The sequence below is a fragment of the Peromyscus californicus genome, unplaced genomic scaffold, assembly GCF_007827085.1.
Source record: "Peromyscus californicus insignis strain IS unplaced genomic scaffold, ASM782708v3 Scaffold_10__1_contigs__length_136768540, whole genome shotgun sequence".
NCBI classification, from domain to species: domain Eukaryota; kingdom Metazoa; phylum Chordata; class Mammalia; order Rodentia; family Cricetidae; genus Peromyscus; species Peromyscus californicus.
This window is the reverse complement of record NW_026294391.1, coordinates 86,411,637-86,426,956: the sequence shown is the minus strand read 5'-3', so window position 1 is coordinate 86,426,956 and position 15,320 is coordinate 86,411,637. Positions and strand designations below refer to the sequence as shown.

General features: G+C 40.2%; 1 non-coding gene across 1 annotated transcript; it reads left to right on the top strand.

Annotated features, from left to right (window-relative positions):
- Nucleotides 1-11,343: 11,343 nt before the first annotated feature.
- Nucleotides 11,344-11,447, top strand: LOC128117990 (U6 spliceosomal RNA). The gene has a single exon (XR_008220967.1). It is a non-coding gene; the product is annotated as a U6 spliceosomal RNA (small nuclear RNA).
- Nucleotides 11,448-15,320: the final 3,873 nt, after the last annotated feature.

Here is a 15,320-nt window from a genome sequence, read left to right as displayed (position 1 = left end):
CTGCTGCATTGTTCTTACAATCTCCAACCTCCAGTTGTGTTCTATGCTATGAATTAGACTGTTATGGATCTTTGTCTTAATAGATATTTTACACATTGAGTGGAGTATGCAAGTTATAATAGCTGTGCGTGGTGCCCCTTTTTTCTCGCCATACCTTTTAGTTATAGTAGTGAGAGTATTCCTATGTCTTGAATTATATGCAAGCCCTTCAGTGAAACCTAACATATTTAAGAACCATATTATCCTACTAATAAAATAAATATTTCTTGGATGTAAACCTAATACCAGGTGCTATTTGAGGCATAGCGATGAAGAACATAAGTAGAAAGTGGAAGAAGCCAAAGCAGAGAGAATATTTTATGCTACATTAAAAGAATGGGGAATAAAATGTATTTTAAGTAATAGAGGAGGAGATATACGCCCATGCTACAGAATGAATACTCTAGTGATGTGGAGGATGGGTTTTGTTGGGAGTGGAATGAGAAACTATAGACAAGTGATCAGTAAGAAACTAACAATGGATACGAAAATATAAAGGACTATGCAAGTTATAATGACATATTTAGATTTTAAGCTGCAAGTGTACAAAATAAATGAGGTGAAAGAGCAAACTGCTATGAAAATAAATGAGGTAAAAGGAACAAACCACTATAGCAGAATCAACTAAGGATCTTGTTAGAATGCGCATTCTTCAGCTTCATCAGGGTCTCCTTAATCAAAGTCTCTGGGGAAGGACAGCCCAGGCATTAGGATTTTCTCAAGTCTTCATCATAATCACTTTCATAAAATCTGACACAAGTTCAAATAGGACGGGTTTCTAGACAAGTGTGATGGTTAGTCTTGATTGTCAACCTGACTACATTTGGAATCAACTAAAAGCCGAACAGCTGGGCACACCTGTGAGGAATTTTCTTGGTTGGATCATTTGAGGTGGGAAGACTCACTCCAAATCTGGGCCAAACCTTCAGGTGGCAGCCCACATAAAAGGGCATGGAAGGAGGAAGCTTTGCTTTGTACCTGCTTGCTTTCACTCTCATTGGCAAGTTCATCTATCCTGTTGCAGAGGCATTCCTTCACTGGTATTAGAACCTACTTCTTTGGCATTCCAATATGGACTGAAGACCAACTGAGACATCCAGCCTTGTGAACTGAACAGCTACTGGATTCTTGATCTTTGCATTGGTAGTCATCGTTAGACTAGCTGGACCACAGCCTGTAAGCCACTCTAATAAATCCTAAATATGTCCACTAGGCAAGAGAAAGAAACAAGAGGCACTCAAATTGGAAAGAAAGATAATAAGAACATTTTAATTAACATGTTATCAAACATTTTAAAAATTTAAAGACCATAAAATCCATAAGAGCTAATATACACATTCAGTAAAGTTTCAGGATATTAGATTAAACACACATAAAAAATGAGTTGTATTCATATACACGGATACTGAATCATCTATAACTGAAAGTGTATAAGTCAATTTCATTGAATTACTTTCACTTTGTATGTGTGGGTATTTTGACTATTTCTATGTCTGTGCAACACTTGGATACCTGATACCTGTGGAGGCCAGAAGAGGGTGTTACATCCCCCAAAACTGCAGTTACAGATGGTTATGAGCTATGATGTGGGTGCTGGGAATCAAATTCAGGTCCTCTGGAAGGGCAGCAAGTACTCTTAATTGCTGCACTATCTCTCCAGTCCTTAATTCCGTTTATAAAAATAGCACCCAAAGAAGAACATACTTGGAACTTTAACAAGAAAGGAAAAGGTTCATGTGCTAAAAAATTACAAAACTTTGTTGACAGGAATTAAAGATGACCTAACCAAATGTAAAGGCAGCTTATAAAGTGAAATAGAATATTTCAAAACCATTTTTCTGTTACAGTACTGATATGTAAAATATATAAAACACTCTTAACATAATAATTGGTGACTCATCTGAACTCACAGAGACTGAAGCAGCAAGCACAGGGCTGACATGGGTCTGCACCAGGTCCTCTGCATATATATTAGAGCTTTCACTTCAGTGTTTGTATGGGCTTCCTGAGTATGTGAGCTTGTGGGTCTCTGACTCTTGTGCCTGCTCTTGGGCTCCTTTCCTTCTGTTGCTTTGGCTTGTCCAGCCTCAATGTGATGGTTTTCATTTTATCTTATTACATTTTATTTTGGCATCTTTGCTTGTTATCTCTTAGAAGCCTGTTCTTTTCTAGTCAGAGACAGAAAGGGAGTGAATCCAGAAGGGAGGGGAGGAGAGGGAACTGGGGGAGTAGAGGGAGAAACTATAATCAGTATGATTTATATGAGAAAAGAATCTTTTTAATAAAATGGAAAGTTTAAAAAAATCATAGAAAAAAACCATAATGATGACCCAACTTAAAAATAGACAATCTAGCCGGGCGGTGGTGGCGCACGCCTTTAATCCCAGCACTCGGGAGGCAGAGCCAGGCGGATCTCTGTGAGTTCGAGGCCAGCCTGGTCTCCAAAGCGAGTTCCAGGAAAGGCGCAAAGCTACACAGAGAAACCCTGTCTCGAAAAACCAAAAAAAAAAAAAAAAAAAAAAAAAAAAAATAGACAATCTACTGAATAAGTATTAGGCATTTCTTTCTTTTTTTTTTCAGATTTATTTATTTATTTATTACATATACAGCATGTATGCCTGCAGGCCAGAAGAGGGCACCACATCTCGTTACAGATGGTTGTGAACCACCACGTGGTTACTGGGAATCGAACTCAGGACCTCTGGAAGAACAGTCAGTGCTCTTAACCTCTGAGTCATCTCTCCAGCCCCGACATTTCTTAAAGATTTACAAATGTTCAATAAACACATGCGTGGACATCTTAAAGTCTAACATTAGTCGTCAGGACAATGCAGTCAAAACCTTAATGAGATTACTTCACTCAAAAAAATCAAATAGCAAAAAAAAAATCAAATAGCAAGTGTTAATGAAAAGTGGAGAAATTGGATTCTTCTTATAGAATGTGGAAGAAAAAAAGATTTGACAGTTTCTCAAGAAGTTAAGCATAAAATGACCACATACTTCTGCAGCTCTACTCTTAGGTATATGTCTGTGATGGTTAGTTTTTATTGTCACATTGACACAATCTAGAATCACCTGAGAAGACAGCCTCAATGAGAGGTTGATCAGATCAGGTTAGACCATGGGCATGTCTTGATTGATAATGTAGAAAAACCCAGCCCATGAAATGGTGCTGCCCACAATTTCATGTCTGGGCACCTAACTGTTTAAGACTGAAGAAAGCATGTCGGGCAGCGGTGGCACACACCTTTAATCCCAGCACTCAGGAGACAGAGGCAGGTGGACCTCTGAGTTCGAGGCCAGTCTGGTCTACAGAGCGAGTTTCAGGAGAGCCAGGGCTGTACAGAGGAAACTCTGACTCAGAAAAACCAAGCACACACACACACACTGAAGCTGAAGCAAGCAAGTAAGGATGCATTTATTGGCTCTGCTCTGAACTGTGGATGTAGTGTGACTAGCTGCTTGAGTTTCTGCCTTGACTTCCTGAAAATGATGACATTTTCATCATTTTGAGGTCTGGAATCACAAGCCAAATAAACCCTTCCTCCATGTCTTAGGGTTACTATTTCTGTGATGAAACACCATGACCAAAGCAAGTCAGAGAGGAAAGGTTTTGCTTGTCTTATGCTTCCACATCATAGTCCATCATTGAAGGAAGTCAGGACAGGAACTCAAACAGGGCAAGAACCTGGAGGCAGGAGCTGATGCAGAGGTCATAGAGAAATGCTGCTCACTGGCTTGCTCCCTATGGCTTACTCAGCCTGCTTTCTTATGGAACCCAAGACCGCCAGCCCAGGGATGGCATCATCTACAACTAGGCCCTCCTCCATCAATCACTAATTAAGAAAATATTCTGCAGGCTTGCCTACAGCTCCATCTCATGGAGACGTTTTTCAATTGAGGCTCCCTCCTCTGATGACTCTAGCTTGTGTGAAGTTGACATAAAATTAGCCAGTACACTCCCCTCAGCTGCTTTTGGTCATAGTGTTTTATCATAGCAAAGAAATAAAACTAGGACAAAATCCAAGAGAACAGAAAGCACTTTTTCACAAAAACTTGTGCAGAAACATTTATTGCATTACTCACAATAGTGAGCAATTGGGAAAGCCACAAGTATACATTAGTGAAGAAACAAAATGCGGCATTCCCACACAGTAGAATATACACTATTTAGATGATTCAGGGTGCATTCCTTGACAACAAAATGAATAAACTACTGGTATAAATGCATGACATGGATAAACCTCAAAAATATGCCAAGGGAGAAGACATTCACAAATAATCATATACGATGTCTTGTATTTATATGAACTGTTTAGAATAGATAAATCCACGGGGACAGAAAGTAGATCAGTGCTTGCCTTGGGCTGCTAATGGGTATGAAGTTTTTTTGCAGGGGGAGGGAGGGCTGAAAATGTTCTAAAATTGATTGTGGACATGTGAACATACTAATATCCACTGAACTGTACATTTAAAAGGGATCAATTGTGTGTGTTTTATTTCCACTATCTTGTTATAAACTGGACTGTCACACACTAATAGTCTGTCACATCCAACTGCAAAGAAGAACTTAGTCAATTCCCAGTGAAGCAAAAGCTAAATCAAGTTTCACTTCTGTGTAGAAACTTCCTATATCTTAGTCCTTCTTATCCTTGAGGAGTAACAGAAACTCTACATTTCCGACCAGCAAAGTTGTGAACTGTAAGAGCCCTAAAGTGCAAAGCATGTCTTTCCAGGGCAACTGTTTGTTTAATTTTATTTCACACACAAGGCAGTAACATTTCTTCTTCTCTGCACACTGGCATTTATGCTATGACATTCTTTCTTTCACTGAAGACTGAGTAATCCAAGTACTAATTAGTATTTGCTGACCCTCAGCATCCTATTCTTATTTTTACATTTTAAAGATTGATTTGTTTTTATTTTACATGTATGGGTGTTTTGCCTGTATGTGTCTATGCACCACATGTGTGTAGCACCCATGGAGACCACAAAAAGGCATTGGGTCCCCTGGAACTGGAGTGTCAGCCACCATGTGGGTACTGGGAATCAAATTTCTACCTCTGCAAGAGCAGCCAGTGCTCTTAACAGCTGAGCCATCATCGCTCCAGCCCTCGGCATTCTATTCTTTTTTTTTTTTTTTCATTTTTCGAGACAGGGTTTCTCTGTGTAGCTTTGCGCCTTTCCTGGAACTCGCTTGGTAGCCCAGGCTGGCCTCGAACTCACAGAGATCCACCTGGCTCTGCCTCCCGAGTGCTGGGATTAAAGGCGTGCGCCACCACCACCCGACTCTATTCTTACAAATCTCATCTTGTCCTTGTCGGGCTTTTTCTCAGTAAAAACAAGACAGTTTCGTTATACTACTTATTTATTGAATTTATTCATTAGTGTGTATGTGTCTCTCTGTGTGTGCACATTCATGTCTGCAGAGGCTCCCACGGAGCTGAGATTACAGGTTTTTGCAGCACATCCAGCTTGTTATGTGGATGTTGGAAACCAAACTCTAGTCTTTATAATTTCACAGCAAGCACTTTTAACTGTCAAGTCATCTCTCCAGACCCAGTTTTGTTAGTGTAAAAATGTTTGTGAATGTGTGTGAGTGTGCACATGTGTAGGTGTGCATGCACAGTGCACACATGTGTGTGGAAGCCAGATGCCAACATCATATGTCTTCCCCAGTCATTTTTCAACGTATTTATTTTTAGACAGTCCCTTTATGAACCTGAGGTTTGCTGATTCGACTAAACTGGCTGGGAAGTGAGTTCCAGAAATCCCGCTGTCTCTGTTTTTTCAGTACTGAGATTACAGACCAGTATGGCTCCTTTTTATAATGTGGATACTAAGGCTTGAATTCAGGTCATCACACTCCTGTGGCAAGCACTTTACCGAATGAGCAATCTCTCCAGCCCCCATTTTCTTTCATTTTAACATCCTGTACCCCATGATGTTTTCCTTATGTTGTGGAAATTGTTAAGAAGCTGTGTAGTAAAAAAAGAAACACACACACTCTAGAGAATCTGACTACCTAGTTTATGTTATAGTTTTGTATTTTTTTTCAATTTGAGGCAGTATGCTTTGCTTATTTTTAAAATCAGAATGATGATGTTGATAATAATAATAATACTCACCTCTGGCTTATTATGAGGAAAATCCACAAAGTAATAAGAATAATGATAGTATATAGTGGAGGTCATAGTGTATTTGCTGTTATTTATGCTGGGTTGTCACTCATATCCCAGGATCATCTGGCAAAACAGATTCAGTCACACCCAGTGAGATGGATAGATGGCAGGAGCCAGGTCCAACAGTAACCAAATTTTATAGGCTTTCAGGCAGGTTAGCAGAGGCATTAGGTTGTACTTAAGAGGAATAAGGACTTAGGCAAGTGGTAAGGCCACTGGTTAAGGACAAATCTGGACCACACAACAAGGAGACTACAGAAATATATGTGAATGTGAGTTGAAATAAGGACAATTCTAGGCAGTTGAGATTAAAAAAAAAAAAAACAATTCTAATACTAACTCAGGCTGGGAGAATGGGATCATAAACATAATGGCGGAGGGGTCATGGCTATTAAAAATAATGGTAAAACTCAGTCTTGTGAACATTATACTCATCTGTAAGCCCAGGAAAGCAGGGATAGAAAACCTGAGGCAGAGCCTACAATGGATCCATGCTTGTGGTAACTGTTTTAAAACTATAATATGCAACTATTTTAACATATGAAAACCATCACTTGTTTTATTTTATCTAAAATATATTAATTCAAAATAGAATTGTATTAAAATCTTATATGTATCGTGTCTCCTGATATTCCTTGAAACAATTCAAGTTGTTGGAGATGTTGAAAATAGCTTTGGGAATTAGCCACTCTCAACTTTTACTCTAAGATGGCATGAGCAATACCAAAAGCCTTTGTCAGTCACGAGCAAAGATATGGGGTATTCAGTCTTTACATTCCACTTTGCAAGTATTTTGGAAGTGTTTCCCAGGTAGGAGCCCTTCCATGTTATAACAAAGTGAGCAAAATTCCAGAAGTTCTTTATTAGAGCTGGAGTATCAATCATACTCATCTGCTTCACAGAAATTGATTCACCAAACTTGAGTCCTGTAAGTTAACTTACAGGTAACTACATCTAAGCTCAACACTTTAAGGGTTTCTGAATTACAGAGCTTGAAGTGAGGCTAAGGAAGAAGAGATCTGCAACTGTCTTTCTTCTTCAATTCGGACCATCTTGAGCACTGTCACAGAAAGAGCAGAAATAGAATGAAAAAGAACCTGACAAAATGGCTTCTTTCAAATTAATTTGAACTACTCAGAAATAGATTGTTATTAAAGCAATTGATGTGCCCACTCTCAATTTCCAAAGCACAACTATATCAGTAGGCACGATGACAATTCATACTGAACTCTCCCATGCTAAGTATGAGTGATCTGCAAAAACATAGTGAGAAAGCCTCTGGAGTGTAGGGTTGCATTTGAAAAAATAACCCTTCTTGTAAGTCACTGACATCACAGAACAGAGGATGCCTTTAAAAACAACCCTGTAAGAGTCACTATGGAACCATTCCAGTACGATGATACTTATTCATCTAGCTTAAACCAGGAAGGTATTTTAGGCTCTAAGCTTTGCTCCTCAGTCCTTTGGAGGCTGGGGAATAAAATGAAGACAAGTTTCCATGTCCATTTGAACATCTAAGACTGTTAGTAAACTGAATAGGTTATGCACATTCGTGTGCATAGACAAAACTAAAATACAAATTCCTTTTAAAGTGCTACTGAATATTGGTGGTTACTGAAGCTAAGTAAGGGTGACATTAGGTTTGTTGCATAATTCTCTTTTGTGAATGTTTAAACTAAAACTTTAAAAGTATGTTATTAAACTCAGTGAAGTTTTAAAATGTGTTCTCAACCAGTGGAGTAGAATTATAAGCATTGTTGTAGTGACCTTGGAAAGAGAATCTTTTCTTTCTTACCTTGCTTCCTTCCTTTCCTTGAGATAAGGTCTTGTTATATATTCTAGGCTGGAATGGGAGTTGCTACATAGACCAAGATTATCTTTCACTTGAGATACTCCTACCTCTGCTTTCAGAGTGCTGTAATTACAGACGTGTGCTTCCACATTTGGCTAGAAAGGTAGTTTTCATACTTGTAATGGTTTGAATTCTTTTGATACACTATGGTCCCTACTGTGAGATGTGTGCACTCTACAGAAGTTGTAACAATGATACATTATAAGTAGTATTTATGTTAGTTTTAAATATTCAGAAAATTGTTTTATTAATATCAAATATAAAGAGTGACTCTGGTATTCTCATTCTAGTCATCAAGGGAAGATGTTTTTAATAATGAGTGAAAAGATAATTTCCTTTCAATAGACATATGTCATAAAGAAAGCATTTTAAAACATATATTTGGGCTGGGAAAATGTAGTTACAAGCACTGACTGTTCTTCCAGAGGACCTGGGTTCAGTTCCCAGCACCCACATGATGGCTCACATGCTGTGGGATGTTCTGTATGGCAAATGTGTTGCTCTGATTGGTTAATAAATAAAACACTGATTGGCCAGTAGTCAGGCAGGAGGAAGTATAGGCGGGACAAGGAGGAGAGAATTCTGGGAAGTGGAAGGCTGAGTGAGGGAGACACTGCCAGTCGCCGCCATGACAAGCAGCATGTGAAGGTGCTGGTAAGCCACGAGCCACATGGCAAGGTATAGACTTATACAAATGGGTTAATTTAAGCTATAAGAACAGTTAGCAAGAAGCCTGCCACGGCCATACAGTTTGTAAGCAATATAAGTCTCTGTGTTTACTTGGTCGGGTCTGAGTGGCTGTGGGACTGGCAGGTGAGAGAGATTTGTCCTGACTGTGGGCCAGGCAGGAAAACTCTAGCTACACTCACAACTGTCTGTAACTCCAGTTCCAGGACATCAGATGCCCTCGGTGGCCACCAGGCACACACACTCATACACAGAAAATAAAAATAAATGTAAAGAAAACAGATATTTGGGGTCTAGAGAGATGGCTCGGCCGTCAAGAGTGCTTACTGTTCCTGTAAATGGTTTCCAGCACCCACATGGTGGCTTCCATCTCTAATTCCAGTTCCAGGGAATCTGATGCCCTCTTCTGGCCTCTGCAGGCACCAGGCATGCATGTGCTGCACAAGCAAGCACTCATAAATACAAGTTAAAAAATAATATTTTAAATGTAAAACTCAAAATTGAAAAAAGTTTTTCACCATCTTGTAAATATATTGCTGAAAACTGAGTCACCTATTTGCCCAACTTTTGAAAGAAGATTTTATTTTTATTTTATGTGTTTATGTGTATGAATGTTTTGTCTGCATGTGTGTTTTGTCTGTACACTACCTGCATGCCTGGTGACCAAGGAGGTCAGGAGAGGGCACCAGATCCCCTGGAACTGGGGTTAAGGGCTGTAGTAAGCTACCACATGGGTGCTGGAAACTGAACCCAGGTTATCTGGAAGAACAGTGAGTGCTCTTAACCACTGAGCCCTCTCTCTATCTTCTATTTGTCCTAACTTTAAAGAAAAAAAAGTAACAGGGCATTTTTTTTGCCAAGTGTGTGAGTTTTGTTTTTATTTATTTTTTATTCATCTATTTTACATCCCAGTCACAGCCTCTCCCTGCCTTCCTAGTCCCTCCCCCATTCCCCGTCTCTGTCCCCCACCAATCCCCTCCTCTTCATCTCCATCCAGGAAAGGGCAGGTCTCCCATGAGTATCAATAAAACATGGCATATCAAGTTGCAGTAAGACTAACTAAGCACCTCCCCATATGAGGAGTAGGGTCCCAAACGTCTGTAAATGAGTCAGAGATAGCCCCTGATCCCACTGTTAGGAGTCCTGTGGGATGACTCATCTCTAGCAGGCTTGAGGCCCAGCAAAGTAAAAAAAGATACTTTCTGAGAGCCAGCCTGGGTCTGCCTAAGGGCCTTAGCAAGAGCTGCTGAAACATGATCTGGAGATGACCTGGACCAATGAGAGACTGCTATGTCACACCAGCTGATGCATATTCATCAGACCTCCCCCCAGGGAGGGGTGGAGGGTATATAAGGCTTGCCTCTAACTGAATAAACTGAGCTGCTTGTTGACATTTTCTTGGAGTCTGTGTGCCGTTGACTCTGCACCTACTTGACCCCCGTCCCCAAAGGGAACAACAGCAAGGACCCTGCTATAGAGTTCCACAAGAGGACCAAGCTACACAACTGTCAAATATATGCAGAGAGCCTAGTTTCAGTCCCATGCAGGCTCCGTGGTTGTTGGTTCAGTCTCTGCGAGCCCCTATGAGCCCAGGTTAGTTGATTCTGTGAGGCTTTTTTTTTTTTTTTGAGGTGTCCTTGACCCTTCTGGCTCCTATATGCCTTTCTTCTCCTCCTCCGCAGGATCCCCAAACTCTACTCAATGTTTGGCTGTGGGTCTGCATGTTTCCATTAGCTGCTGGATGACACCTCTCTGGTGACTATTTGGGCTAGGAACCAATCTAGTCATAGGAAATAGTCAGTTCAGGCTACTTATCGGCTATTGCTAGGAGTCTAAGCTTGGGTCATTCCTGTAGACTCCTGGGAGATTCCCCTGTGCCAGGCTTCCACCTGACTCTGAAAGGCTGCGCGCGCGCGCGCACGCACACACACACACACACACACACACACACACACACACACACACACACACACACCCGCCCCCGCAGTCCTCCTCAGCATTCTTCCCCTCAGTGCCCCTCAACATGATCGCTCATGTTCCCATCCCCACCCAGCCTCAGTCCACTCACAAAATCTCTTCTTCTATTTCCCCTTCCCAGGGAGATCTGAGTGCCCCCCTAAAAACCCTCCTCATTACCTAGTCTTTCTGGGTCTGTGGATTGTAGCATGGTTATCCTTTACTTTACAGCTAATATCCATTTATGAGTGAGTACATACCATGTTTCTCTTTCTCTGAGTTACCTCACTCAAGATGATTTTTTCTAGTTCCATCCATTTGCCTTCAAATTTCCTGGTGTCTTTTTTTTTTTTTAACAGCTGAGTAATACTCCATTGTGTAAATACAGCACATTTTCCTTATCCATTCTTCGGTTGAGGGGCATCTAGGTTGTTTCCAGGTTCTGGCTATTACAAATAATGCTGCTATGAACATAGTTGAGCAAGTGTCCTGTGGTATAATTGAGCATTCCTTGGGTATATGCCCAAGAGCAGTATAGGTTTGGGTCTTGGGTTAGATTGATTCCCAGTTAACTTGCCTAAAACTAGCTGTAGCAATAGTTTAAACTCATTTGTATATTTTACTTTGGTGCTCACTTTGACAGCACATAAACATAAAAATGATCCAGAGAAGATTAACATGGTACCTGTCCACGGATGACATGCAAATTCATAGTGGTTCATAGTTTTCTAAAACAGACTGTGTTTGAAAATGTCATAATGATATCTAATACTTTGTATATTAATTTCAAAAGTTTTCTAGAAGCACAAGGAATATGGGAATTAAACTATTACTTTTTTATTTTGTAAGAGTCACTGATTAGATGTTAGGGAGAATGAAATTTAATAAATCAAATGTCAGCAAAATATCTTTAAAATAACTGTGCAGTAAGACTGAAAATTCAGTGGCACAATTTCCTGAGAACATGCATCTATTTAGGTACATGAATCTTTGTAAGGTTTCATTTTCAGCTCTGACAGCCATTGAAGACAAGTGCCAGTTTAAAATGAACTCAGGAGTCTAGAATATTAAAGCATAGTTTCATAGTTAATGAAGCATAGCCACACTGACCTCACTAAAATACTAATAATAACATATTTAAAATAAGAGATACATTCTATAACTGTCAAAGAGGATATTTAATAAATAATTTCACATTTATCTCACACTTTAAAATAGCATATATTAAATACATTAGTATAGCCATACATGGATATACTGTTACTATCATAAAGATTAGTGAGATATATTTGAATGCATCTTATAAGATCACACCCAGAAAACCCTAAATTTTAATGTTTATGTAAGACATCCTGGGATAAATATTGCTGAAATTTGGTTTCTGGTAAGCTGTTTATCCTCACACCACATTTTAAAGGAGCAATGTCATGTTTAGCAGGGTTACCCAATTAAAAGTATGTTTGGAGATTGTTGAGAAAAATGAGCTGACAAGAGTTCTTTGCTTCTCTCAGTAGTTTTGGAAAGGACTGAGCTACAATCACTGCTTTTCTACTTCTTAACGGCAGGGCTTTGGATGAGTAATGTCCCCCATGGGCTCAGGTATTTGAACATTTAGTTCCCAGATGGTGATGCTGTTTGAGGAGCTGTAGGCGACACAGCCTTGCTTGAGGAAGTCACCGATAGGGAACTTTGAGATTACATAGCCTTGCTGTACTTGCGGTCTACTCTCTCTGCTCTATGCTTGTGGTAAACGATCTGAGCATACAGATCTGCCTACAGCCACGCTGTCTCCACCATTACAACCCCTAAACCTCCGAAACCTAAGTCAAAAATAAACCCTTCCTTCTGTGAGTTGCCTTGGTCATGGTATTTTAGCACAGCAACAGAAAAGTAACACACTGACAAATGTGTGATACAGCTGTTCTCTGTAGCTTCAGTAGTAGGATGAGCTGAGATAGAACCAACATCCCTGTGTAGGAATAAATATAACTGAAAAGGGTACACAGTCCAGCAAAGGACTGAGGGATAACTTGCGTCTGCCTTATAGAACTAAGGTGTGATAAGATGTGCATGCAATCTTACAGAGTACTCAGGAAAGTGCAGTTATTATAATTGGAAATGGTTGCCTATGGAGTGGGCTATAATTATCTCCAGATAATTATTTTGGGTTTTCTTTTACACTGAGACAAATAACCATCAAAATATTACTATGTCAGAGTATGACTAACATTTTTTAGGCTGAGAAAAATCTCAAAACTGCCTAAAATCACTTGAGCTATTAAAAACAAACACACATATATGTAGTGGGTAGCTGTTTCAGCTTTGACCTGGAAGTACTACCCCCACTGAGGCTTCCGTAACTGTCACACCTAGAAGGTGGAGCCAAGAGAGGAGCCCTGAAGACCAAAGATCCGGATGGGCCGGCTCTCTTGGTTCCTGGATCCTGGATGCTGGAGGTAGACTGCGCAGAGTTCTCCAGAGAACACTGCTGGACTGTGCTTTACCTTTCCCAGACCCTGTAACCTATCCCTTCACTTGTAAGTTACCCCACAAAATAAACCTCCCTTTTCACTACGTGGAGTTGCCTTAATATTTCTACCAATACATATATACACACAAACTCAGTAAACACCCTTCGAACACCTTCAAGATATATCATTTACTTTTTCCAGGTAAGATAGCTGAAGAAAAATATCATGATGTACTTTCTCTACAGAATTATTTATGTTTTCTCACAAGAAATAGAGAATACTGAAATGACAAACTTGTTTTCAAAATAATATGTAAGGCTCTCTTTCTAGCAATTTAGCTGAGCCACTTGTAGCCAGCAATGTTGTCTTCATGTAGCATTATTCTTAAAAGTTTTTAGCTTTGCTATTTGTGGAGGCCCACAAAGGTTTCCCAGTGAGATCTGAGCTTGCTTCACCCAGCAGGGCTGCATTAGAGGATTGCTTGACCACATGTGTGGTTATCAGGTGATTGGAAAGGGTCTGCACTTGGCTGAGCTAGGGGGAGGTGTTTTGCTCTACCCCTTGGTATTCCTTTAAATAGCCCTTTAGAAGAGACAGAAGGGGCTGGTGAATAAGGATCCAGGCTCTCCTGAGGCTATCCTGTGTTTCTGTTCCTTTCCCCTCTATCCTTCTATCTAATATCTCTTATCCCTCTCTCCTCAAGAGTACCCTGTTGTAAAATGTGGGAGCCGGTCTCCCAGCTGGGCTCTCACGGCTATGTGATTGTGTGTGTGTATGACATGTGTCAGAGTATGCACACTTATGTGACATGGTGCACATATGTAGGTCACAGGACAACTTTGTGGAGTCAGTTCTCTGTCTTTTTCTACCTTTATGTGGAAACTAAGGATCGAACTCGGATGATTAGGCTTGCACACTTAATGGTTTCATTTGCCAAGTTATTGTAGTGGACCCTTCGAACGTTTTTCTTTTGAATGTTTACATTATTATTGTGTTTGTGTGGATAACGTGGGAGTGCCGGTAGGTGCATGTGGCACACCAGGCCTGTGGAGGTTAGAGGACAACTTTGTACATTAGTTCTTGATAGAGGATGATACTTGTGTTACATTCTCATTTTTTGTTAATGTAGACCAGACATATTACCCTTAGTTTTAAAAAGTTGCTCTACATGTGAGTTCATTCATGTGTTAGGACTCAAATAAGCTATGAATTTTCTAGTATTAATTAGACTGTTTTCAGTACTGCAGCCCTTAGAATACCACATTGTGGTTTTCCTTTTTGGTGTTTTCAAGACAGTGCTTCCCCTAATACATACAGTATCAATGAAGCTGGCTACTTTTCAGGTTGGTTAGCAAAACAGTTCAAGGCTATGAAACATTTTTCAATGCTAAGTATCATACCACATCAGGCCTCTCTTCTCTACATACTACTTGCATTTCTATCTTGTTTGATGTGACCCTTTGTTTCCTTTGCTTCTCATATTTCTCCTTGACTGAGAGAAAGGCAGGGTGCATTGCCCGTGTTTACATAAATACTGATCCATGTGCCCTCTGACTCCTCAAATGACTAAGTGGGTGGCAGCAAGAACATGCATTGTGCCAGTGTATGCATGAATGATGTCACATGTAAGGCAAGAAGCAGGGGGACATAAAGCAAGTCACAAGTTGTCAAGAATTCTAAATTGAAGTTTTGTTTTTATCAAGGTCCCAGAAAACCAAAGCCACATGAAGTCGTGACCCTTCACCACCGCCTCTCCCACATACTGAAGGGAGGAATCAGATACTCATGGCAGCCACCCAACCAGATTGCTTTTTCCTGTTCCCTGCCTCCACTCCAGTCCACTCTGGGAGACCCCTCCACTATGTCTGAAGGTGAAGGAGATCCTTGAGTGGAAGGCCATGTCTGTATGATTGTTCTACCCACAAAGCCCCCAAACATGAACCTCCCAGGGTTTAGTGAAAACCTTGTTTTCTCAATGAATATATACAGAATGAATGCATGTCTTTTTCAAAAAGAGGGGGGCAGCTTTCACACACAGTAAAAGTGCACTCAATACTGACCCTGATGTTGTAAGAAAATGTTTCTTGTTTATACTGCTGTATTTTAACTTTTAGCTGATCTGAGCACAAAGAG